At 37.7% G+C, this 26,892-nt stretch overlaps 1 protein-coding gene across 2 annotated transcripts in view; it reads right to left on the bottom strand.

The window, feature by feature from the left end:
- The window catches only part of PGR (progesterone receptor), a 1,418,053-nt gene that overhangs the window by 78,546 nt on the left and 1,312,615 nt on the right, over positions 1–26,892 (bottom strand). The window lies entirely within an intron of this gene.

A 26,892-nucleotide genomic window follows, 5' to 3' on the forward strand; every position in this document is an offset into this window, starting at 1 on the left:
TGAGTCATCCAGCAAAGCTAAATAAAGCCAGCATATCTAAGAAAACTCGGCGGCCAGCATAACTTAATAAATAAATGTAGCGTGAATCTGATAGTGTAATGTGCAGCAGCAGCAAAGGTCGAACACAAGACAATTTTAAATACCAGACATAAGCAAGCTTGGCCAGCATAACTAAATAAATAAAGCCAGCATAACTAAGCAAGCTTGGCCAGCATAAATAAATAAATAAAGCCAGCATAACTAAGCAAACTTGGCCGGCATAACTAAATAAATAAATGTAGCTTGTAGCATGATAATGTAATGTGCAGCAGCAGTTGTCGAAAACAGACCAGACAGATAAGCAAATTGAGCAAACCCGCTCTTACCTGTGTGCCACGCCCCCAACCCTATTCCATTTCCCTCCGAGTCCTACAGGCAGTAGCTAATGTCTTCATGCACACCCCTATAGGCTGCGTGGTGACATCAACTACTAAAAAAAAAAAAGGCCAGGAAATTCAGAAATTAAGGGGGCCACTCGGGAATTCGTGGCACCCCAATATTTTGCCCTCAAACTGGTAAATACCAAGGAATTCAGTACAGTTGAGAGGTATGGCTATGAGCATAGCAACAATCATCAGTACACAGCTGTAACAACTATGCAACTTTTTTTGTTTGTTAGTTGCAGACATGTTTGCTGAAAGCGGGCACTGAGAATGCCACAGACAGCAGCAATTTGCTGAGTGAATTTATACCTTTCAACCTCTTAGAGCAAGAAATCTAGACAAACCATAAATAAAACTGGTCCAAAGGCCTAAAAAAATAAGGATTTTTTTTTTAAATATTGCTCTTACAAACTTAGAAAGTTGATGAATTTCCTGAAGGATATGAAGTCTGAAACTCAAATGTCTGTCATTATTTTCTACTTAAGTCTTTAATGATTTGCCACTAATTTGTCAGAAAACCACAATTTTTGGAAAAATGGACCAAAAATATGAGGCCAAAATATGGACATTCTGTGAAAATCTGTACAGTTGAGAGGTATGTGGGTGATGGAGGGGACGACTGAAAATCTTGGAAATAAAACTGTGAAATTTGTGCTAACAAATTCCAGTGCCCCCGGTCATGCTTCATTTTGCACAAATATTATGTTTCTCTGTTTCAGCTCAAGTGTTAAGAGGTATATGTACACCAGCAGTTTCCATTTCATCCCATATATGCAGAACTTCTTGCATCACTCATCATTTGGGCAATGTTCATGTTTAATGTGCTCTAAATGGGACACAGATCAAAACTGCCACAGGTGCTGTTTGTTGTGCCGGGGAGGATCACATAATGTTGATAGTGGTCATCACTGCCAAGTCCTCTACTTCATGACTTAGTAATATCAGAAAGTGAAGCTTAACACTAGCATTAATGCCCACCATCAGACAAATATCAGAAAGAGAAGTTTAGCACTAGCATTAATGCCCACCATCAGACAAAAAAACGCCCAGGTGCAAAACCAATAAATCAATAGAAGAGAAGAGCCTGCTGAAAGACTCATAAGTAGCAAGGCAAGCAAAAATGAGGGGAACAAAGAACCTTGGGTATAGACCTAAGGTCTTCAGCACACCTTCTAGATTACACTGTGTCTGCAATGGCCTCTCCAGCTTCACATGGCCAACTATTTTCAAATGAAAGGCCTTCAATCATAAAGATGCTATTTCTAGATATGAATGTACAAGCAAAGAAGGTGAATTCTCTCTTGTTAAATGAGATCAAAGAACTCAGGTAAAGGGAGGTCACAATTTGACTTTTACTTATTAGGAAATCTTAACAACTAGTACATGAGGAAAAACTGTACATTTGGGCCATTGGTATATATCTGTGTGTCTAAACTCAGACCTGGAGAAATTACTCCCTTCCCCCAAACAGACTGGCTGCTCACATTAGTGAGCATTAAATCAGTCCCCACAGGTCCTCATGTAGCAGACTTGTAACTCTTAAATTTGCCTATAACTCTGCTGGACTTTATAATATATTCAGCTCTGCATGTCAGATATACCAGGTGGTTTAACAGTGCACTGTTCAGAACTGTGCTCATATTCTCCTACATCCACTCCTGCGTCCAGTGTTGACTTACATCAGTTATGCTCTTCCATGAACATGTACCTTCTTTATGCATAAAGATCTGGCACAGGCTAGGAATCAGGCAACTATGTGAATGTTTTCTCATCTGTCAATTGTGGACCTGCTACATTACAAAAGTGAAGATTAATGATAGTGAAGAAGAATGCTGTTTCTCTATTCTCAGAATTTTCCATTAACGTGAAACATGAGAACCTGGAAGTTTCCTTTCTAGTGATGATAAGAATGGTAAAAGTTTCACCCGCATTAATTTGGCTCCTAAAATGTATTCTACTAGGAATACCATCAAGCTGATGAATTCTTTCCTGCAGCGGTACAAAGTTCCTAATTCACCCAAAATAAAGCATCTCAAAACCTGTTTTTGGTAAGGCAGAGAAAGTACTTTGGGTTGATTTTCCTTTAAAGACAGTCAAGTATGATGCAGTACTTAAGGCCTTAAAGCATTCAGATAAAGGGTCTTTTTGCAAAGAAATATGAATTATTTCATTGGCTATCAGTGGAATAAATCCTCCTTTCAGACAGGTATCACAATGCAGATGGTAGCAGGACATAGTTATATTAAAATAATTCATAGTGACACTCATAGGATAGAAAATTCCTTGAATGACGTTACTGAGGTTGTACTTTTTTCACCAGCCTTGAGGTACAGTGGTCAGAGTTAATTGAGTTAAGGATGAGATGAGGGTAAATCAGGAACTTGCTCCAGCACCATCAAATACCTTTTGTGAATTAAATGAAAGCCATATGGAATGCTTTGCTTCACTTACTATGACACTTTATTATTCAGATCTTGCTAAATGTCTAAGGTCCCAAGCTGGACTCCTACTGCTATTTTTTTTGGTCTGTTATATGCCTCAGAAGCCCAGCTAAATGGACAGTAACTTGAGCATTAGGTCCTTTGACTATTACTCTGCTGTACTCTACTCTACTTTCAGCTTGCTTTGGCAAACCAAGACATGAATAAGCTGTTGTCCCTACTTGCCTTGATTAAAAGGAGTTTATGAGCATCTTTTGCCTGGTGCTGAAAGTGGCCTTTCATATAGCCCACTGAATCAGTGACGCTGTGGATGTAGTGGACAAAACAGCTCAGCTGTTAAGTTCATGAATGTCAAAGTCGACTTATGTCTTCTTCTTTTCAAGAGGAGCTGCACTACATTATTTTGTGATTTTAGATACTCCTTTTTGTTGTGAGGTGCCATTTAATGACTTCAGGACAGTAAGAAAAAATGCCCAGAGGATATGCAAAACTTTTACAATTATTATAGTCGTTGTCATTATTGTTATTATTATTATTATTCATAAGACTCATAGGCTCTTAGGAATTACAAGGCAAGTAAGTTAAGAGGCTGTTGTTTCTTTGCCAATACATCCTCATTATGTATCTCCTGCTTCTAGAAGGGTGAAGCAGGTCAGGCCAGGAATGAATCTGCAGACGCCCATCCTATCATCAGGGCTTGAGTTGAAAGATGAGTGTTTCAGTGTATTTTACATGTAAGGGCAATTTGTTCCAGGAATGCCCCATTAATAATAATATACTTGGCCCTCCAATGCATTTTACTTGTATGTTGGTGGAAATTACAATCCTTAGCTCTAGTGCTTGAGAGCTTGTGAAGATACAAGAGATCAACAAGGTCTGTGTCCTTCATGGCAGAGAATGCAAGAAATAGAAAGCCACAGAGGAATCTATAAGAAACAGAGTATTAACAGAGTATTAATAACAATGATTTTTTATGTTTTTAACTATTTTTAAGATGGTTCTTAAGAAGCATGGGATTTGATCATATGACTCTCTAATTGATTAAAAATGTGTGTTCTGTATTGCATTTACTCTTAAGAAGTCTGTCTCACTTACTGATTTTTGATCTGACAGCATTTAATGTGACTGTTTGGATTTGTTTTTTGTACACTTCATTTGTGGTGTCTTTTATTTGCTTAAGCAACTAAACACTCATTAAAGTGATCTTATGTTGATGATGCTGTAGCTAGAGTTCCTGTTACTGAGTCAGTTATTAGAAGATTTGCTTGATTACATTCTCAAAACTTATCTGAGGGTGTTAAGGCAGAAATGTTAAATTCTCCCCTGGACAAAGATGTTTGTTAGACCCTTATGCCGCTTAGGTCCTAAAAAGATTTGAAAAGAAGGAAACTGATATATGCACTTAGATTTTTCAATCCTCCTTTTCTAATTTCATAAAAACACTTTCCTTATTCAGGACTCTTTTATAAGATGCAAGATAAGCAATCCCATCAAAGTTTAAACTAACAGAATTTTAAAAAGCAGTGGCAAGGAGGCTTAAAGAAAAAAAAAGAGTAGCCACTCAGAACCAAGAGCAATTCAAAAAATCAGAATGACTACTTGCCCCTTCAGATCCACCCCACCCCAGCAATCCCCTAACTCTGTCCCTAGGTCTAGATCTTAATCATCCTCAGTGCTTCAGAGTATCTCAAATGGGTTATGAGAATAAACAATCAGGATTATAGATGGCAATGGTAATCCCTTCCCTCTTTACCATGTAAACTTCAGAAAAAAATAACCTTGGAGCATACAACAATAATGATGACCAAATGTAGCAAGCTTAAAATAATTTCTTTTATTCCAACAAATAACACATGTACTGAGTACTTTCACAGAACATATCTGCTTCTTCAGGTGATATCATCTGTACTTTTCATCTAGCTGTTTTTGTAGTTACTAATTAATACATTAACTGAATAATCATCTAGTTAAAATCATCAACTTTTAAAGGTATATTTCTTTATAAACTTCAAATATGCATACTCATATAAACATAGACATAAAAACAGAAACAAAACCCATTAAAATACTAATAAAATGTTTGATATATTCACTTAATACAATTATGTAAGTGATTTAATTCAGGTTTCGTATCCACTTATTTTCCTTCCTTTCAGTATAGTTCTTGATGTCCCCACCTCTCTTTGTTAGAGAAACATTTTCTAAAATTCAAAATTTAAATGCATGCTGCTCATTTCTGTTCAATATGTGTTTCTACGGAGAGTTAGTAATAACCTGTCTCCTTATTTCAGACATATGACTGCTTATACGCTGTTTAAACTTTTGTTTGTTTTTCCTATATAGGTCGCTGTGCATAGTACACATCTTGCCACATAAATAATGTTCCTAGTGTGGCCGTTTCCATAGGCTTTAATAAAAAAATTGTATCTGTCTCGAGGAATCTATAAAACTCTTACTAGTATATATATATATATATATATGTTTACGGCATACACATTTCCCACATCTATATGTTCCTACATATTTCTTCTCGAGTGAACCACTACTTTGTTGTTCTTTATAACATAATTTGTTTTTTATAGTGTTGCATTACTTGTATATAAAAGTGGGATTTGCAAATATGCTGTTCATTTCTGGTATCAGAGACAACATGGGCCAATGTTTGTTTAGAATGTGCCTTATATTTCTAGTATTTTGGTCATAGTTCATGATGTATTTACATTCCTTATGTATATTTGATTTCTCTGTCATTTTACCCCCACAAAATCTAGTTATTAACATGTTTGAAAAATGGTGGTAAAGGATATATATATATATATATGGTTCTACCTGACATAGCCGAAACCACACAACACCGACAACCACATCACCGACACCACATATTCGACAGTCCATAAACACGAAACCACACATAACCGACAACGAAATAACCGACGGTACACAAACACGAAACCCCATACACTGCACACACCACAATAACAATTATTAAAAACAAAACACATCCCCATTCCACAAACCACACACACAACACAAGCACACCAAAATCCTTACAAGCCCACACTAAACCTTACCCTAACCCTAAGGTCCGTCACTATCGCACACTTACCTACCGCTCCTAACCCTAACTCACTTAACGCCCTATCGCTCCTAACCCTAACTCACTTAACCCACCCTATCGCCTCCTAACCCTAACTCACTTAACCCACCCCTATAAACTCCTAACCCTAACTCACTTAACCCACCCCTATCGCTCCCTAACCCTAACTCACTTAACCCACCCCTATCCCCACAGACCGTCAATCTCCACACTTACCTGCCTCGCACCCTAACGTCCGTCACTACCGCATACTCACACAGCCTTTCCCCATGTCGGCATCCTCGGCGTTGGTGTTGTCATCCGTCGTGTCGGTCTTCTGCATTGTCGATGTTCTGCCACTCGCGATTCGCGTCGGTCTTCTTCGTTTTCGATCTTCTGGAGCTCCGAATTCCGCTGTCGGTCTTCTGCGCTGTCGACGAAGTCAGGTAGAACCATATATATATATATATATATATATGTGTGTGTGTGTATATACACACATGCCGACACTTTTCCATGAGAAACATAAAAAATGCTTCTATAACTTGGATAGATTCATAGATTCATAGATTAGTACTAAGCTAACTGCCCTTGCGAGCCATTTTGTTTAAGCCTAGCCAATTACCCTTTTGAGACTCAAACCCTGCACCTTGTGTTTGTTAGGCAAACACCTTAACCATTAGGGTTATGAAATGGAATATCGAGCTATAGACTCTTTACAACAGAATGACCATATTATTATAAAGCCAGCTGACAAGGGGGGGGGATAGTCATACTTGATAAAGATTATTATGAAAATACAATGCTAGCTATATTAAGCACTAAAGACTATGCATGTGTAAGAATTGACGTCATATACATCCAACAGATATTTGCATTATAGCTATTTATATAGAGAGAAAGCAGTGATTCCAATTATTTATGGGGTCCCAAAAATTCACAAAGATATGTTAAGACCACCATTGCGCCCAATAGTTTCAGCAAGGGGCTGGGCAACAGAAGTTATATCTAAATACTTATAATCAGATCTGAAATGTGTATTAAATATATCTGTTACCATTATCAAGGATAGCACAGAGTTTCTAAAGGAATTATTTGAATGGAATGACAATAATTTGGCAGCTACTTGCTACCTGGTTACACTTGATGTTAATTCCTTATTTACTTGCATTCCCAATGACTTAGGAATAGAGATGATTAGGAAATATATAGACGTTCATATTGAACTGAAACATCTAAAACTAAATTTAATATGTGACTTATTACAACTAATATTAGAACATAATGTGTTCATGTTTAGAAAATGATACTATAAACAAATGTCAGGAGTAGCTATGGGAACATCGGTAGCTAATACGTATGCAAATATAGTCATGAGTATGTGGGAAAAAGACACATTATGGAAGCAACCAATAAATAGATCAATAAAAATCTGTCATTTTAAAAGCATTTTCTGGACGACAGTTTTCTTATTTGGGATGGTCTATTGTGTCGATTAAATGAATGTATAGAAGAAATACAGAGCAGCACCACATTTTTAACATTTAAAGAACAAGTTGACTATAAAGCCATAGATTTCCTTGACATTCATATAGAAAAGAACAATGGAGGTAGATTATAAACTTCCTGTATAAGAAGCAAGTGAAAAAGAACACATATTTAGCAGCAGATAGCATGCATCCCACACACAGTTTTAGAAACCTCATGAGAAACCAAATGGCTAGAGTCAGTAGGCTTAATACTATAGACATCATTTGCAATAGACAACTAGATATACTAGCCAATGAATTTGAGCAGCGGGGGTATAATAAACAACACGCATTAGAAATAAAGGATGAGGTCATATCTAAGCGAAATAATATTTACTCAACAATCTTCTTTCATAAAAATGTAGTCAGTAAAATGAAAGAGAAATCAAATATACCTAAGGAATGTAAATACATCATGAACTATGGCCAAAATATTAAAAATATAAGGCACATTATATAACAACATTGGCCCATGTTGTCTCTGATACCAAAAATGAACAGCATGGGTGCAAATCCCACTTTTATATATAGGAAATGCAACACTATAAAAAACAAATTATGTTACAAAGAACACTAACGTAGTGGTTCACTCAAGAAGCTTAAAAACCTCAGCTTTGGCCAGCTAAGAACTAGCTGTATTCAACTGGATGTATAAGAGAATTTAAGTACCTTTATCTGCACTTTTTTTTTCAAAAAATACAGTATTTAAATTGATTGTTGCAGGAATATTAACTGAACTGGAATTTAGTCAGTGTTTGCTGAATTTTGTTATTTGCTAGTAATTACAGGTGTGGGGGTAGCCACATTCTTGATTTCCTGTCCTTGCCTATTTAAGTGGTACAGTGTGAAATATTTTCTGCTTAAAAACCTCAGCTTTGGCCGGCTAATCACTAGCTGTATTCAACTGGCTGTATAAGAGAATTTAAGTACCATTATCTGCATTTTTTTTAAAAAGATAAATACAGTATTTAAATTGATTTTAACTGTGTTGCAGGAATATTAACTGAACTGGAAGTTAGTCAGTGTTTGCTGAATTTTGTTATTTGCTAGTAATTACAGGTGTGGGGGTAGCCACATTCTTTGATTTCCTGTCCTTGCCTATTTAAGTGGTACAGTGTGAAATATTTTCTCCTTAAAAACCTCAGCTTTGGCCGGTTAAGAACTAGCTGTATTCAACTGGACGTATAAGAGAATTTAAGTACCTTTATCTGCACTATTTTTTTCAAAAAATACAGTATTTAAATTGATTTTAACTGTGTTGCAGGAATATTAACTGAACTAGAAGTTTTGACTCTTCTCTTCAGTTAGTCCCACCCACCCTCCCTGTTTTTGTCATCTTAGTGGCCTTGAAACTGCCCGCCCCTCTTGTAAATTTGTGTTTGGATACTCCTTCTGGGCCCATCTCATTTGCTCACTCAACTGAGTGCAGTGAGATCATATTCTGATTTCAGGCACTCCTACTGTGTACAAAGAGAGCATCTGGGAAACAGAAAAAAAAAATTTAAGCTTGTTTCCTGCCTTTCCTTTTAAGGGGTATAGACTATTTGTAGGCTTCTGAGCCCCCAAGCCCTTCTGCATTGGAGGGAAGCCTTCTAGCTTAGTTTTTTTTTTCTTATAACTAGCCAGTTTTCTAGTTTCAGCACTCAAATCTGTTTCTTTAATCTCAGCACTTGTTCAGAAAAAAAAAATCATCTGCTTTTACTGTACTTGTCTTTCTACCTACTTTATTTGACTTTTGCATCATCTTAAAAGTACTCAATTGTATTTATTACTGCTTGGTGTAACTCATTCTAAGCCTTTATAACTTAAGTGCAATGTGTTTAAACACTTGGGCTTCAGACCAGTTGTTTTGCACTGAGAGGGTTTGTGGTCTGCACTGTAGTGGCAGAACAGGTAGCTTACACCCTTCTAGGTTGGGAACTGCTGACTGAGGGCTCAGTGTCTGTTATTCTAAAAGTGTATTAATTCTGGTTTAAGCACTTGGGCTTTCAGGCCAGTTATTTTACATTAAGAGGGTTCGTGGTCTGCACTCTTGTGGGAGGAGAGGCTGGACTCTGCCCTTCTGAGCTGGGAATTTCTGGTTAAAGGCTTATAGTGCATGCATATCTGAACTGATTCTTACTGAAGTTGGTGCGCCTTGTTTGCTGTGGCATAGACTGGATTCGGGCCTGCTGGATCTAGCTTTGTTTGTGTAACTTGAGCACTAATCCAGGCATTCTCTAAAGTATTCAATTGTATATATTACTGCTTGGTAGTAACTTGATTAAAGTGTAGCTATCATTCTAAGTCTTTTGGATTAAGCACTTGGGCTTCAGACCAGTTGTTTTACATTAGGAAGGTTTGTGGCATGCACTGTGGTGGCAGGACAGGTAGCTTTCATCCTTCTAAGTTGGGAACTGCTGATTGAGAGCCCAGTGTCTGTTATTCTTAAAGTGTATTAGTTCTGGTTTAAGCACTTGGGCTTCAGGCCAGTTATTTTACATTAAGAAGGTTTGTGGTCTGTACTCTTGTGGGAGAAGAGGTAGGACTCTGCCCTTCTGAGCTGGGAATTTCTGGTTAAAGGTTTATAGTGCCTGAATATTTGAACTGTATCTTACTGAAATTGGTACACCTTGTTTCCTGTAGCATAGACTAGATCCAGGCCTGCTGAATCTAGCTTTGTTTATATGCTTGTTGTTTGTTTGCTTGTTATTTCCCTGGAACGCTAATTCCACCTAATACGCAGCTTCTCAGCGCTTCTGTGGATCACTAGTGATATATGCATTGCTTACTGTACTTATTTCCTTGTTTCACTTGAAAGAAAGTTACTGTTTGTCATTTTTGCATTTAAGTTACCTGTAACACATTGCCCTTAAGTTACCTGACACTTGCTCACTAAAGCAATTATATAAGTCAGCACTAAAAATTAAAAGCACTACACCCTCACTCCCCACTGGCCCTTGTTTTTAATTATAAAGGAATTCCCAATATTATTCTAGCATGTCGAAAGGTCAGTTGTCAATCTCCACTCCGGTCCAGCTGGTGAATCTGGGAATCTTGAGGCAATGTTACAACTGCCTCATGTACACAGACAACCCTCTCCTCCTCCCAACAAATTCCAACACATGTGAGAGATGCAACCATATAGCCAAACTGGAGGCTAAGCTCTCTCAACTCAGTACTGGCATAACCAGTCATTAGGAGAAGGAAACCACACTCACTACAATTCCAGTCTCAAATAGACCTACCACGACAGCAAACCAAACACATAATCACACAAATACATACTCGGAGGCTCTAAATAAAGATCTGCCTAAGCAGCAGAGACCTCCAAAGCGGACACCCAAGCAACCGCTACCCCAAAACAAAACACGTGCAACACATATCTCACAAAGCCAGTGTGCCGAACAGTCACAGCCCTTAAGACTAAACAACACACCTGATACACTTGTAATAGGTGACTCTATCATCAGGCACACTGACGTCCCACTCACCAGGCTGAACAAGGAGAGGGTCGTGGTGAGCAGCCTGTCAGGCGCTAGGATCCGTCACATAACACAAGCACTCAGGTCCCTCCAAGGCAAGTACAAATATGACTCAGTCATTGTCCATGCTGGTGTGAATGACCTGAGATGTACCTCCCTGGACTACATGAAAAGAGACAGAGGAGCTCTCTGAGCATGTAGCCCAGGCCGGTATGACCCTGACCTTGAGTAGCATCTTACCCTCACCAAGAATGATGCCACAATATGAAGACAAGATGATCAATTTTAACAACTGGCTTAAGTACTGGTGTCATTCAAAGGGGATCCAATGCCTGTCAGCTTGGGAAGATATGCTCGACAAGCCACGATGCTTTGCTAGGGATGGCCTGCACCCGTCACCCCTGGGCTTTCGGATATTGGCAAAGGCTGTTGCTACCCCCATAGTGCCTTTTTTAGGCAAGGCTCAAAAGACAAACCCACCTCTATAGGTATCACAAGGGATAAGAAACTAAGAGTAATGCTACTCAATGCCAGAACAGTGGTGCGGGTGGCACAGTGGTGCAGCGGTTAAAGTTGTCTCCTCACAGCAAGAGGTTCTCCAGTTCGATTCTCGGCTGGGGTGCCTTCTGTGTGGAGTTTGCATGTTCTCCCTGTGTTCGCGTGGGTTTCCCGGGTACTCAGTTTCCTCCCACATTCCAAAGACATGCATCTGGAGCATTTCTCCCCGGGCCTCCGCTGAAAACAGGCTCTGTGGAACCTAGTCGGACATTCCCGGTCAACAAATGATAAATAAATAAATAAATAAATAAATAAAATAAAATAAAATAAATAAACCTCAAGATGCACGCACTCGATACTCTCCTTAGCATGGAGAACATCGATATCTGTGCAGTAACAGAAACCTGGTTCAGGGCTCCCGAGAGCACCCCAGCACTACCAGGTTATACCTCATACCATGCTTTTCGGCCCCAAAACTTGGACCGAACAACAAAAGGAGGGGGAGTATCGATATTCATCAAAGATACCCACACCTCCAGGTTGGTGGCAAAGCACGAAGCATCAGAGACTATCCATGTGCAAATAACAGTGGGTAAAACTGCCTTCCAGTTTATAGCCTGCTACAGACCACCCTCCCAAACCCAGGAACCCCACTCGGCCTTCCTGAGAACACTGGAAAATATGAAGGTCTCTCCAAACACCATTATATTGGGCGACTTCAAATACCACAAACATAGACTGGGAGCATTACTCTAGCTCCAACACCCTAGCCCAAAGGTTCCTGGAATTTATAAACTCAAATGCTATGGAACAACTTGTTACCACTCCCACAAGAGGGGAAAACATACTGGACCTGATCATCACCAACATGGGGACTCTATGCTCCAGACCAGAAGTGTATCCCTCACTGGTAAGATCATACCATAAACTAATCTCACTGGATATTCACATCCCGACCCCACCCCCTGCCCAGAAAACTACAGTGAAAAACTTCTCTAAAGCAAATTTCACACTCCTCAAAATCAAGGTGGAATCCTTTGAAGCCCCCGGGCCTGTGGAAAATACAGCCCAGACCGCAGAATCCTTTATAAATGCATTCTATGAACACCTTCAGGAATGCATGGATCATGCGATCCCAAATAAAACCAAGACCCAATCCTCCAAAGGCAGACGTCCTGCCTGGTGGACCCCAGCCATAAACAAACTATACAATAGAAGGAGGAAGCTACTAAATGATAGAGCAAAATCCCAAAAAGGGAAGGCATCACTGATCAGTATTAGCAAAAAACTATGGGCACTCATAAAATTGTCTAAGGCCAGCTTCGAGAGAAAAATTGCACAGGACACTAAGGATAATCACAAGGCTTTCTTTAGTTATGTTAGGAACCTGGGTGGTAATTCCCAGATATGCTCAGAATTAGTCCAAAATTACAAAAAATACACCGAACCCACAGACATTGCCAACATCCTAGCTGACAGGTTTAGCGCAAACTTCTCCCCACCAAAAGGGCAAATATCTATCCCAGCAGAGTGCTGCCCCCCCTGACATCTCAGATGCTCATGTAAGAGCCACCCTCTCCAAAGCAAAAAACACAGCATCAATGGGACCTGACGGTGTCCCGGGCTGCGTCCTACATGAACTCCAAGAAGAGCTAAACCCAAACATAAAACTACTGTTCAATCTCAGCCTTACTACAGGATATGTGCCCAAAGAGTGGCGTACAGCAACAGTGGTCCCTCTCCATAAAGGTGGTGCCTCAACGGATCCTGGAAACTATCACCCCATAAGCCCGACTAGCTTGGTCTGCAAAGCTATGGAAAGGATCATCATGGACCTCATAAATAAAGATATTGGGGACCTACAGACACTGGATCCTACCCAGTTCGGCTTTGTTAAGGGCAGATCCTGCCTCTTAAACCTGGTTGATTTCTTTGAAACAGTCACCAAGGCCATTGACTAGGGGAAGGTGGTCCACACAGCCTACCTGGACCTCGCAAAAGCCTTCGATACAATACTCCACTCGGTCATTATAGATAAGCTCACCAGCTTAAATATAAACCCCTATGTCACTAGATGGATTGCAAACTGGCTCAAGGACAGAACCCACATGGTTAGAATTGCTGGAGCCATGTCAGACTCCAAACCAGTTACAAGTGGTGTCCCACTAGGCTCAGTCTTGGGACCTCTCTTGTTCGGTATATATTTCTCGGAGGTACAGGCCAACACGGAAGGACTGTGGCTGACCAAGTTCGCAGATGACTGCAAACTGGGTGCCATAATCGACTCTCCAGCTGACACAAGCATCCTACAAAAGGGCCTCATAGAAACAGACAACTGGTGCCAGAGCCATGGCCTCAAGCTAAATGCCAAAAAGTGTATAGTCATCCTCTTTGGCAAAAACAAAGTGCCCACAAATTACCACATAGGTGGTAATCCATTAAGTACAGAAGAAGTAATTAGGGACCTGGGGACCCAAGTTGATAGCAATCTCTCATTTGACAACCATGTGGCCAAAGTGGTTAGAAAAACATTTTATATAGCCCACCTAATCATGAAGGGATTCACATCTAGATCAGGGGAGGTCATCGTGCCTCTTTACTCATCCCTCATCAGGCCCATAATTGAGTACAATGCCCCTTTTGGGATGTACCTTACCAGACACCTGCAGCAACTGGAAAGACCCCAAAAGTACCTCACCAAGAGGATCAAAGGGCTCAAAGAGATGCCATATGCTGCCCAGTTAAAGAAACTCCAGCTCTACTCAGTGGCATACCGCCTGTTCAGAGGCGATCTGTGCCTGACGTACAAAGCCATGTCCAACCCGGAATTAATGGACATGCTGTGCCTCAAAAAATCCAAATCCCATTGAGCTACGTGCTCGAGAGACTTGAACCTCAGCACTGAAATAAATAGGACATGCTGGAGGGACAGATTCATAACCCAGAGGCTCCCTTCACTCTGGAATAAAATCCCAGTCCAGGTTAGGCAGAGTCCCTCATTGACTCTCTTCAAGAGGAATCTTGATGAGTAGATGGGAGATTGTAGTTTTACCCCGGGTATCACTTCTGTGTCACTGTTAGACAGAGGCACAGTATACTAACCTCGAAAAAGGGCATAGCAAAATAAATTTAAAATGGGTGGCGAAAGCCAAACACATTCTGGCTAGGCTTATAAATGCCCTAGGGCAGATAGCCTAGTATGAACCTATAAGAAATATGTAGGAACATATAGATGTGGGAAGCTTGTATGCTGTAAACACACACACACATATATATATATATATATATATATATATATATATATATGTATGTATATATATATATAGCCTAGTATGAACCTATAAGAAATATGTAGGAACATATAGATGTGGGAAGCTTGTATGCTGTAAACACACACACACACATATATATATATATATATATATATATATACATACATACATATATATACATACATACATATATATATATATACACACACACACACACACACACACACACACACACACACACACACACACATACTAGTAAGATTTTTATAGATTCCTCGAGACAGATATAATTTTTTATTAAAGCCTGTGGAAACTGCCACACTAGGAACATTATTTATAAGGCAAGATGTATACTATGCACAGCGTTCTATATAGGAAAAACAAACCAAAGTTTAAACAGCGTATAAAGCAGTCATATGTCTGAAATAAGGAGACAGGTTATTACTAACTCTTTGTAGAAACATATATTGAACACAAATGAGCAGCATGTATTTAAATTTTTAATTTTAGAAAATGTTTCTCTAACAAAGAGAGGTGGGGACATCAAGAACTATACCGAAAGGAAGGAAAATAAGTAGATATGAAACCTGAATTAAATCACTTACATAATTGTATTAAGTGAATATATCAAACATTTTATTAGCATTTTAATGTGTTTTGTTTCTGGTTTTATGTCTATGTTTATATGAGTATGCATATTTGAAGTTTATAAAGAAATACACCTTTAAAAGTTAATGATTTTAACTAGAGGATTATTCAATTACTGTATTAATTAGTAAGTATAAAAACAGCTAGATGAAAAGTACAGATGCTATCACCTGAAGAAGCAGATACGTTCTGTGAAAGTATTCAGTACTTGTGTTATTTGTTGGAAAGTACTCAGTACTTGTGTTATTTGTTGGAATAAAGGAAGTTCTTTTAAGCTTGCTGCATTTGGTCATCATTTCTGGACATTTTACTGCATTGTATTGACCAACCATCTTGGTACTTGTTTTTCTTTTTTCATACAATAAAACAAGGCCCATTGAACCCATATGTGGGGAGGCACTTCTGTTAATTAACTCCGAGATGGCACAATACTGGGGAAAGGGCTAATTCCTGAACCCTGGTAATGGAGTGATCTCACACAATTGTTGACCATCTGTTTTGTTGACCAAATTGTACTAAGAAAATAGATGTTGAATTGAAACAAATTTATTGATACAGTCTCTGTTAATTTCTCTGAGTTTCAGAATTTCAGATTCCTAGTTTTGGTCTTAAGATAAGGAGTTGAGAATCTTCCATAGATAAGTCTGCAGGACCCTAAACAAGTACAACTATTAATCCAAGCACAGGAAGACCCCTTGAAGCAAGAACCTCTCTGGAATGCTGAGAATACAATACAGTAGAGTAACATTTGATCAATGAGGATTCAGTCTTATCCCAATAAATAAAAGGGAGTCAGATTTGGGATTGAACCACTTCCTTGGTTATGTGTATACTCCAGAGAAGTGAACCACTCAGCAAGAGAGTATAATATACAGCTAAAGCCCATTGTTCAAGATCAGTGGTTAACAATTCTGTTGTATTTTCCATTTTACCATCTGTTAAAGGAAATTACCTTGACTGTGGGCTATGCTTAAATGATCTTCTCAGAATGGATAGTCCAAAAAGTCAGTCTGTTCATCAGCAAGAAGAATACTATCCTGCCCATATCATGTTTGCTGCAACATGGGATGGGGTGTTAGAAGTATTCTTTATGAACCTAGAAATGTTGCTCACTTCAATGTTCCCCTCAGGTAACTGCTGAAATTACAAAGAGTGCAGCTGTGGTCCTAATAATGGAATGTTTATGTGTACAGAAATAAGCAATATATGCTAACTTTGAGGCGGAGTCACCTAGGAGTGATCATGGAGTTAGTATGTATGAGTAGTAGGGCTATGAAGGGCTCCCGATCGCACTCCGAGTGGTGAACAGGGATGCATCTCCTTAAAAATAAGATGGCATTGTAAAACAGGAAACTTTAACATTCACCGTTTGTCTTTCTAATCAAATTTTGTTTTCGTTATTTTCTGAAGTTGTGGTACTTACAATTGTAGGTCTTTTACTTCTTATAGAGAATTATTCCTCCACTTTTTGATCCCACATAAGTTAGAGCTTCAGTCAGAAATGACAAGACTCACTCATATCACCACTTAGCAGATTTCTATGCCTTAATGCATTGTTTGTTGGGGGTTACCATTTTTGCAAATAATACCGGTATGAGCAAGCGGTGTACTTTCACTAGATTAAGAAGACTGCCTTTGCCTGATGGCTTTTTTTCTGGTAGTCATCAACCCTGATGTATATTTCCATTACTTATAGGTGCTTCTAATGCAAGCTTAAAAAGGCTCTCTCTCTCTGAGATTTGAAATTTTCATTTTTCTCTCTATCTAGCCAGTGTATTCATATGCTTACCTTACACCAATGACCTGATTAACCAACCCTCAGTTATTTTCCAGTAAAGACCCATGTTTTGTGGCTGCTGACATGCATAATTTGGTACAGAGCAAAACCTGGGTGTTTAGTGGAAAATAAGTGAGGCACAGTATGGTGAAAGAGGTTTTGAGACGATCCTCTTCCTCAACCTCTTCATAAAGGAACTGGTCTCCGCCATTGCATCTGAACTTCATGACTTACTGCTGATTTAACTGACTAGAGATCATTGATGGAGGCAACAACACTTCTAGTTTTCTCACTGGGATGTAGACTGCATGGTCATCCCCCAACATTTGATTGAGAAACTGGTCCATCTGGGTATTAGCACTCCTTTATGTAAATGGATTCTGTACTTTCTTATTGACAGGCCACAAAAGGTATGTTTAGGCAACAATGCCTCGATGAGCATCACACTGAACACTGGAGAACCTCAGGGATGTGTTCTGATTCCCCTGCTATTCACCATGCTGACACATGACTGCATCGCTAGGTACAACACAAACCACATTATTAAGTTTGCAGATGATACTACAGTGGTGGGTCTCATCAGCAATGGTGACAAAAAAAGCCTACAGAGAGAAGGTGAACCAACTGATTGTGTGGTGTGACAACAACAACCTGGCTCTCAATGTGAATAAAACAAAGGAGATAATAGTAGACTTCAGGAGGAGACGCAAGGCTCATTCTCCACTCCTAATCAAAGCAGAAACAGGGGAAAGGGTGAGGAGCACCAAGTTCCTGGGGGGTGCATATCGTTGAAGACTTGTCTTAGTCAATAAACACTAATCATATTGTCAAGAAAGCGCAACAGCATCTACACTGTCTAAGAAGGTCGAGGAGAGCAAAACTACCACCTTCAGTTCTCACACCCTTCTATAGGGGTACCATCGAAAGCATCCTGACTAGTAAACTCTCTGTGTGGTATGGAAACTGCAGGGTTTCAGATCACAAATTTCTCCAGAGAGTGGTGAAAGTGGTGGAGAGAATTATCACATCCATGCTCCCATCTATCCAGGACTTGCACTCTGCTCGGTGCCTCAGCAGAGCCATGAAAATAGTCAAAGACTGCACTCACCCTGCCCATGGTCTGTCCTCATGTTTGTCTAGAGGCAGGAGATACTGTAGCTTACGTTGCAAAACCACCAGACTTAATAGAAGCTTTTTTACACAAGCCATCAGACTTCTGAACTCTAGTAATAACATACACCATGCTAGTCATAGAGGTCTGGAGTTACAACTCTGAAGTAATTCACAGACATATGCAATGACTTTATGAACGTACCATCTTATACCTTATGTGCAATATTAATGATGCCAAGTTAGCATCTGTGCAATATGCCAAGTTAGCACTCCATGCAATTTTTAATCTGTCAAATTTTGATCTGTGCAATATATTATCTGTGCAATATTTAGGGTACTGATGAAGACATGTAAGTGGAATAGCCTTGATACATGTCATTGTACTTGTTACTGCACTGCATAAATGTCTTACTGTTGTTATTGTTGGATTAGTTTTAGTATATGTGTTATTGCTGTATAAATATTAGTATATGTTGTATGCACATTGAGTTCAAAGTAACGCAATTTCAGTCAGTTACACTGTTGTGCGGTCTGAATGACAATGAAGTTCACTTTGACTTTGACATTTGACTTTGATTATAGTGCTGTAATGCGTTCCCCTCCATACACATATTCACTCAGTTCCACAGACCAGAAACCTAATCATTGGTTGAGACCCTAGCTATCTTCCACATTATCAGCCCACCCATGAACTGGAGACTGAAAAGATTAGGCAGGAAGTAATCTGCTGAAGGCATTAACCCCCAGCATCAGGGGCTTTGACTCCCTGAAGAACTGTGGCTGAGAAAGTTCTGAGTGTTATCAATAGCAGTTTGAAATAACTGAATACTCCCTTACATGTTAAGATGAAAGTTTCTCAACATAAGCAACCCCTTCCATTAGACAAATCAACAGAAGTGCAGAGCTATGTCTCAAAAAGCATTTTATTTTGTTATTAACCAGTGTTTGCTTTTTGAATTAATCCCACTATCTGTTCCCTGCTACAATGTGTTAGTTTTATTTCCTAAAAATTGTCTCATATCTGTGAGAGAGAGAGAGAGAGAGACAGAGAGACAGAGGGAAAGAAAGGGAGAGAGAGAGAGAGAGAGAGAGAGAGAGAGAGAGAGACAGAGGTAACAGTTTTCTACAGTTGTGCTTAAGGAAGCATCTCCATGAAATTGCTTGTTTGCCACCTGTAATAAAAAAAATCATCATTCAGTCATGAGAAGAACAATGAAAAAGCTTGTAGTGCATGGACTGCAGTGATTAAGCTCCGAAATTGAGAAAAGATCAGGCTCAATAAGCACATTCTGATTATTTCAAGCTTATTAGAGACTTCTTTCATTGTAGGGACAAGAAAGACCTGAAGAAAGTATCATATTGACTGGTGAGTTCCCACTTAGGATTAGTCAATGAGACAGTGCTTTTTTTTACTCAAGGAAAATTTTATTGTTCTTTTTTTTTAAAAAGAAAGAAGGAAAAAAACAAGTAATAAAATTACAATGAATACAATAATATAGCAATAATAATTGAACTATGTACAATATATACAAGGCCTGAAAACTCTGATTGGAGTTATTAAAGCTCTAAAAGAAGGATCTTCTTTTTCAACTCAGATTCTTTTGATAAAATTCAATAAGATGTAATACTTTTGTCCAAGGATTATTAGAAAATGGCTTGGGATGAATCCTTAGTTCTTTTTTTAGACTCTCTAAAGGCTGTCTCTTTCAACGAGGACAGAACATTTCTAAAAGATGGTGAGATGGTTGTTCTCCCTTTCCTGGTAATACATTTTCTTGCTACTGAAAGAATGGTCCATAATAAAGAAAGATTAACATTTTTCAAAACACAACTATCACAAACATTAAATACTAGTCTTATATAAAGGGAAGGAATCAGGAAAAAAAAGCTTTCGAGAAGTCATTTATGTTAAGCCCAAAAAAATTTAGAGAATGACAATGGAAAATATTTATAACCAATCAGCATTACAATGTTGTAAACATCTCCAACAATTTATATTATCTGTATTAAATTTAGTAATTTTGTTTGGGGTTAAAAAGATTCTGTGTAAAATATTTCCATGTAAATATTCACCAGCGGTGTGACCAAGAAGTTGTAATAGAAGGTAATATTTCTTGAGATTTGTTTTCAGTATTGAGATAATAGGCATGATCCCTTGTATTATGCCTCTAAAATGTGTAATTTAGATTTATTTTGTAATTCATAAAGATTTTCTAAAGTTTTAAAATGAAATTTATCAGTTTTTGATTTGTTGTATATAATTTCATAAAAATGACTTAATTTGAGATTTTCTTTAAAGTGTGAGCAAGATAGAAAGAACCATTATCCCAGAGTCTGCATTTTGACATTTTGCATTAATAGCCAATCTTGAGGATCTAGAATGAATTCTATGAGTTGCTGATAATCTTTACCTTTTAAATCTTTAAAGGAGTGCTGCCAACAACTAGAAATCATAAATTCCCATGTGATGAGTATATTACTGTGTAATTTCTTGACAACATTTCCAGTAATACTAAAATAAATTATGGAATCAAACCAGATGTTGATATCTATATCAGAAAAAATCAAATTGTTAAATGGTTTTAGAATAATATCCAAATATTTAAAGTTTGAGGGATGGAAAGAATTATATTGCATATAATTGCAAAGATAATGCTAAAAGAAATTATCTTGACTAGTTGAATTACTGGTTTATAAAATAACTTTACTGTTTTTAAGCAGAGCTTAATGTAAAATTTTACAATTGGATTTATAATTAGAATCAACCCAATTTAAGATAGTATTAAAAATTGCCACTTAACATAAGTAGCAATGTCTGGAAACTTGACTCTTCCTAGTTCACAAGTTCCAATATGATGAAGTAACACTATTCTAGGTTTATTAGGATGCCAAATTAATTTAATAATTGTTTATTAATTTCATTAATATGATGTTTGTTAATCAATTTAACAACATTTCCTTAAGCATATTAATCTATCTTGCTCCTGTTGGAAAAAAAAGACTTAAATCTCTCCTCTCTCTCTGGCTATCCCAATTTACTTGTGCTCTTATGCAGAAAAGAGTCTCCACCTGGAAATTCCAGACTAAGACTAAATTATCCATCCATTTTCAAACCTACCAAGAACTCTTTAACCACAATAAAAAACAAATTACTTATTACAAGAAAAAATGTATCTCAATCCCTAAACAACCCATTGTAATAACCCCCAAAAATTCTGAAACTCTGTTAATAAAATTCTGCACCCTGGTAACCCTTCAGCACCTAGTCCCCTTGAAACTGCTACAATACTCAACTCACATTTCATTGATTTTATCCATAAACTAAAACACACCCCTGTCTCCCCCAATTTCACAGATCCCTCCACTCCTTCAAAGCAGATCCCAAACTTCCACATCCATTTAGATCCCACCTCTCACTCAAACAAAAATAACTCCTTCTCTTTGCAACCTGTCCCATATAGCTATATAAAAACACCTCCTTCTCAAGCTCAAGTCACCTCCTATCTTCCTCAGATTAGCAGATAACTCCTTAGCCTACTGCATCTCTACACTTATAAACTGATCTGTTAGAGAATCCACCATTCCCTTACTCTGGGAACAATTCTATACCTTACCGCTCCATAAGGGTGGTAACTCCACAGAGCTATCTAACTTCTGCCTATAGCAATACTGTCCCCCTCTCCAAATACTCAGAAAATGTGTACATAAGTAACTCATTGCCTGCTTATTCAAAGAAAACCTAATTGCAAACACACAACATGGCCTCAGTCCTAAACACAGCACTAGACTGGGCTCATCTCCTTCACAAACTCAATTTCCCTTGTTAGAGATAATAACAAACTTACTTCATGTCTCTTTCTTGACCTTTCTAAGGTATTCAATACTGCCTCTCATCCTATGTTACTCTCCAAACTCTTTGACCTCAACCTATCCAGTACCACAATATCTTGGTTCTGTAGCTGTCTCACTAACAAGACAACAATCAGGTAAATGGCTCTAATCTATGTCTCCCCTTCTCCTGATTAAAACAAGGGTTCCTGAAGGGTCATTTCTTGGTCCCCTACATATCTTCACTAGTTACTTAAATTATTCCTCTCCCTACTCTTCTCTTATACCATATGCTGATGAATCCACAGTTATCTCAACCTCAGACTCCATCTCAGACACTCATGTTCCCACCCAAAACTCCTTTAACTCTATTGAAAAATGGCTATCCATTAACCAACTCATCCTAAATCCTAAAAATACTAAGTTTCTTCTTTTCTTACCAAAATCTCTCACACATCTCAAACCTATCTTCTCCATTATACCCCTAGACAACACTGTCATTAATGCAGAAATACACACCAAACTGCTTGGAGTAATCAGAGATGGCTAATGCAAATTCAACCTCCATGTCCACCACTGCATTAAGAAAACACATAAAAAACTTGGACTACAATAGAGAAATACATTTCTCACAAAATACTCTATACTTACTCTTGCTCATGCCTTCCTTCTTCCTAGTTATAAATACTAACTAACCTACATGCTTCTCTCCTAACCAAACTGGAATCCATCTATAATAAAGTAGCGAGATTTGCTGCTAACCACACCTCAAAGACACACCCCCTGCCAATCCCTCAAACTCTTAAACTGACTAGAGTTCCACCACCAACGTCTTTTCTCCCAACTCCCTATCATTCATTCCATCATAAGCAGACCCACCTTCTGCCTTCTATCACCCCACTTGTCACATGCTATATGCCTTCCAGAACTCACAGAAGCTGAGATAAACAACTGATGGAAATCTACAAACCAAAAAATCCTTTGGCCAAAATGCCTATAGCTACATTTGCCTTAGCCTGGAGCAAACTACCCTTGCACATCATAAACATAGCCCATGCACATGAATTCAAAAAATAACTAAAACAACATCTGTTTAAGACCTGGATCTGTCACTGTAGTAAGTCGAATACAAACCACCCTACCCAATTCACTTCTCACTCCCAAACTATCTATCCTATACTTTCACTTTACTGTTATCTACTATAGTCTCCGTATTATTCTCAATAATCACTTAGTTCTAATGTTTAACTACTATTCCTTTAACTTCCAAACCTAGTCTGCACAATGCTGTTACTTGTTCTACCTGCCATGACAAAATATAACTACCTCCATCTTTACTCATATTTTTGTACCTAATAACATACTTGTATCTAAACCTAATTGTATTTTTTTCTCTACGGTTGTGAGCAATTCTGCATTTAATCTAATTGTCATTTTTCTCTATGTGTGTGAGTAATTTCCCTTTTCTGATGTCTAAATTGTATAAGCCTTCATGTATACTTAACTTGACACACATTGTATATTTTTCTGTGTAATAATATGAATTGTAACAATGCAATTTTGTTCCTTCTCTGGAGCTTTTCTCTCCAGGCCTCTGCTGAAAAAGGACACTAGCTCAGCTGGACCTTCCCGGTCAACAAATGTCAAATAAACAAATAAATAAATGAATAATATATAATATTTTAGGTAAAAATAGCCATTTTTATCTGAAGCATATCTTCAAAAGAAATAATAAAATTATTCCATTTAGAAATATGGTCATTTCTTGTATTCATGATAGTATCATAATTGACTGTTATTACTTCAACTATGGATTTCAGAAGAGTGATACATAGGTATTCAAATGAGACAACTTGATCAACTATGATATGAGACAAGTGTTTTGTTTTAGTAAAAACTCAGTCTAAGATTCTTTTTCTTTTAATTTGCCATCTATGTCATTCAAGGCATTCTCCATATCAGAGATTTTGGCTTGACACTGTTATAATATTTATTTAAATACTTCAATTTGTTTGAGACTGTTTTCTTTTAAATTTTGTTAGTTTTTCTGAAATGCATCCATTTTTAAAGAGCGCTCCAAAGAAATGTCAGCAAGATAATGTTTGGAACTGCTCATCTTCATTCAAGTAGTAGTGTCCAAGTAGAATTTTTATAAAACGTTTTAAAATCAGCAGTTGAATAGACTGAACTATTATTAGTTAAAATGAAGCATAACTTCCTAATAAAATAATTATTTTCCTGTTTTTAAATCTAATACTACAGAGTTCAAAAAGTTGCTGTCTTCACTTAGCCATCATGGCTCCGCCCCCCTGAGACAGAGCTTTTTAACACTGCTAGGTTGTTGTTTCCTAGGAGGAAAATAACCAATACAGCCTAAGAGCTATCGCAGCAGTGAGGAAGTCAAACATCTACGGTTATGGGCAAGTACAACTTTCACAACTCTACTTTCTCAGTGCATTAGTATATTACACAGTACACAAGCTCAAATAAAAATACAGATAAAAAATAAAATAATTAAATTCTCAAAATCTTAAACACCCTGATGGTAGAAACATTTTGTTTTTATTTCAAAATAATAGTTTTGCAATTTCAAAATAAAATAAATAGAAAACAAAATTGTATTGGTACCAGTTTCTATGGAACTATTACCAGATGTTGGGAGTAACTAGCATCTAATGTTAGCTGGCTAACAAAGAAATGGAAACTTTAATATCAGTATCTGAGTATCATTCCCTTATTTTTTTTTGTTGAGAACCACATAAGAGTTGTGAAGATATAACCACCTATACATAGGTGTGCACTGGCATTTCAATATTCCAGTTTGCAAAGATAATGAATATATGGTTTCTGAAATGAGTGGGCTAGTATGCCTTTTCAACATATGAATGTACTGCACATCTAGAATGCAGCTGTAGTGAGCTGGCAGTACACTATGCAGAATTAAAAATTATGTATTACGATGAAAAAGTGACCTGTTTTGTTTGTCACTATGATTCCATCAACTATTCCTGTAAAGACAAGAACAAAATGACACGTAATTTCAATACTGAATTTCATTTAACTAATTTCAGGTGGAATGGAAACCTCAGATGCAATATTTACCCAACCATGCACATGTAACTTCTCTATAATTTTTATTAAAACACACTTCAAAATGATAGATGGCTACATCGAGCAGAGGCTAATGTCCTGACTATACCCTAAATGATACAGATTTGATCATTAGTCTAGGTATTGGATGAAATGGCTGGGGAAGAATAAGAGTGAGTAGCTGACCTCAGCTTACCCATCGCAGGTGAGGTAAGCTTGTACGTTGCATGGCTGCAGCACTCTCTGGAAATGCTCAGAAATAAACTCTATGCTCATATACATACAGGAGGGTCATCACAGCCAAGGGGCACCAAAAAACTCTAGATGAGCATCAATGGTGAGTAAAAATGTACACTTGCACTGTGGTTCAGGTCAACATATACTACACAGGAATATACTACACAGCACTTTCCTGACAAAGGAGAAGGGCTCCCTGAGTATCAAAAGAAAATCTTATACTTCCTCCCCTCAAAAATGGTAGCCAGGTTCCCTGGCTTATATATATATATATATATATATATATATATATATCTATATATCATAGGGTGATTAAGATACTGCCTTCTACATATAAGTTCCAAAATATATGGATGTGCATGGAAATCACTGTGTAACATTATATCAGGGTGCAAGTGCAGCACATGTTTAGAACACACCTTTGAAGAGTTAGAATCACATTAGAAGTAAAATCATATATACTATTTAACAAAGTGTACATTCCTGCCACCTAAAGATGCAACTAACAGAAATCCTGATAATGGCAGGAGCAAAAATGGCACAGCAAAATTCATCTTTGTATGTCCTTTCGGATAGGATAGCAGCCTTTGGTATACTATGTACGTAAGATTCCAAGTACATTTCTCTGAAAAATTTACACAGAATTGTCAAAAGAAGCCTAGCATGTTCCCTCCTAATCATAGTCAGCAAATATAAATTTTCTCAGTTATGAGTGTGACTGCTGACAAAGGTAGCTTGTGCAAGGGTAGGCATATGACTTTACTCCAGGTGAGGAATTAAGTCTCTACCCAGAACACATCACTGTTAAAAATGGCATTGCATAGGATACAAAAGTCTATGCACATTATGAATAAATAAATAAAACTCTTTTCTGTGACTAAAAAGAATGACAAAAAGAAGGCAAAAGATAATGTCTCACCTCAATAAAAAGGCTAAAATAAACCAACAAATAAACAAACAAGTAAATAAACAAAAACTTCTCTGTTTATGTAAACACTGACAAAGTTTATTAAAACATTGACAGTTTTCACATATGTATATACAATGCTTCCTTCAAAAAATTCTAGAATGAAAATGACTGCTTAAGTGATACTATACGACTACATGTGACATGTAATCAGCAAAGGTTAGGCAACTATAAATAAAATGCAATTAAACATTTGAATACCAACAAAGAAGCAAAACAGTTGACAAAATATAACCAATGAGTGGAATAGGTTTTGATGTCAATTCTATCATTCAGTTACATATAATTTGTCCCTGACACCCTTTGTTAATTAAATGTCTGAAGTATATTCTTTAAATATGTTTTTTCCAAATCTGCTTTGCTTAACTGTGTTTTGTCATAAATTCTTATGAGGGGTGTTATTCCATTCTGGAAGCACAAATAAGGAGGGATGGTAGCTGTTCCCTGCTGTTTGATAGTTGTATGACTGGTGTGGGAGCTGGTCTGTGCCCTGACTATTAGAAATTGAACTTATTAAAAATGTGTTAGGA

This window comes from Protopterus annectens, chromosome 5.part0, assembly GCF_019279795.1.
Source record: "Protopterus annectens isolate FY-2018-M chromosome 5.part0, PAN1.0, whole genome shotgun sequence".
Lineage (NCBI taxonomy): Eukaryota > Metazoa > Chordata > Ceratodontiformes > Protopteridae > Protopterus > Protopterus annectens.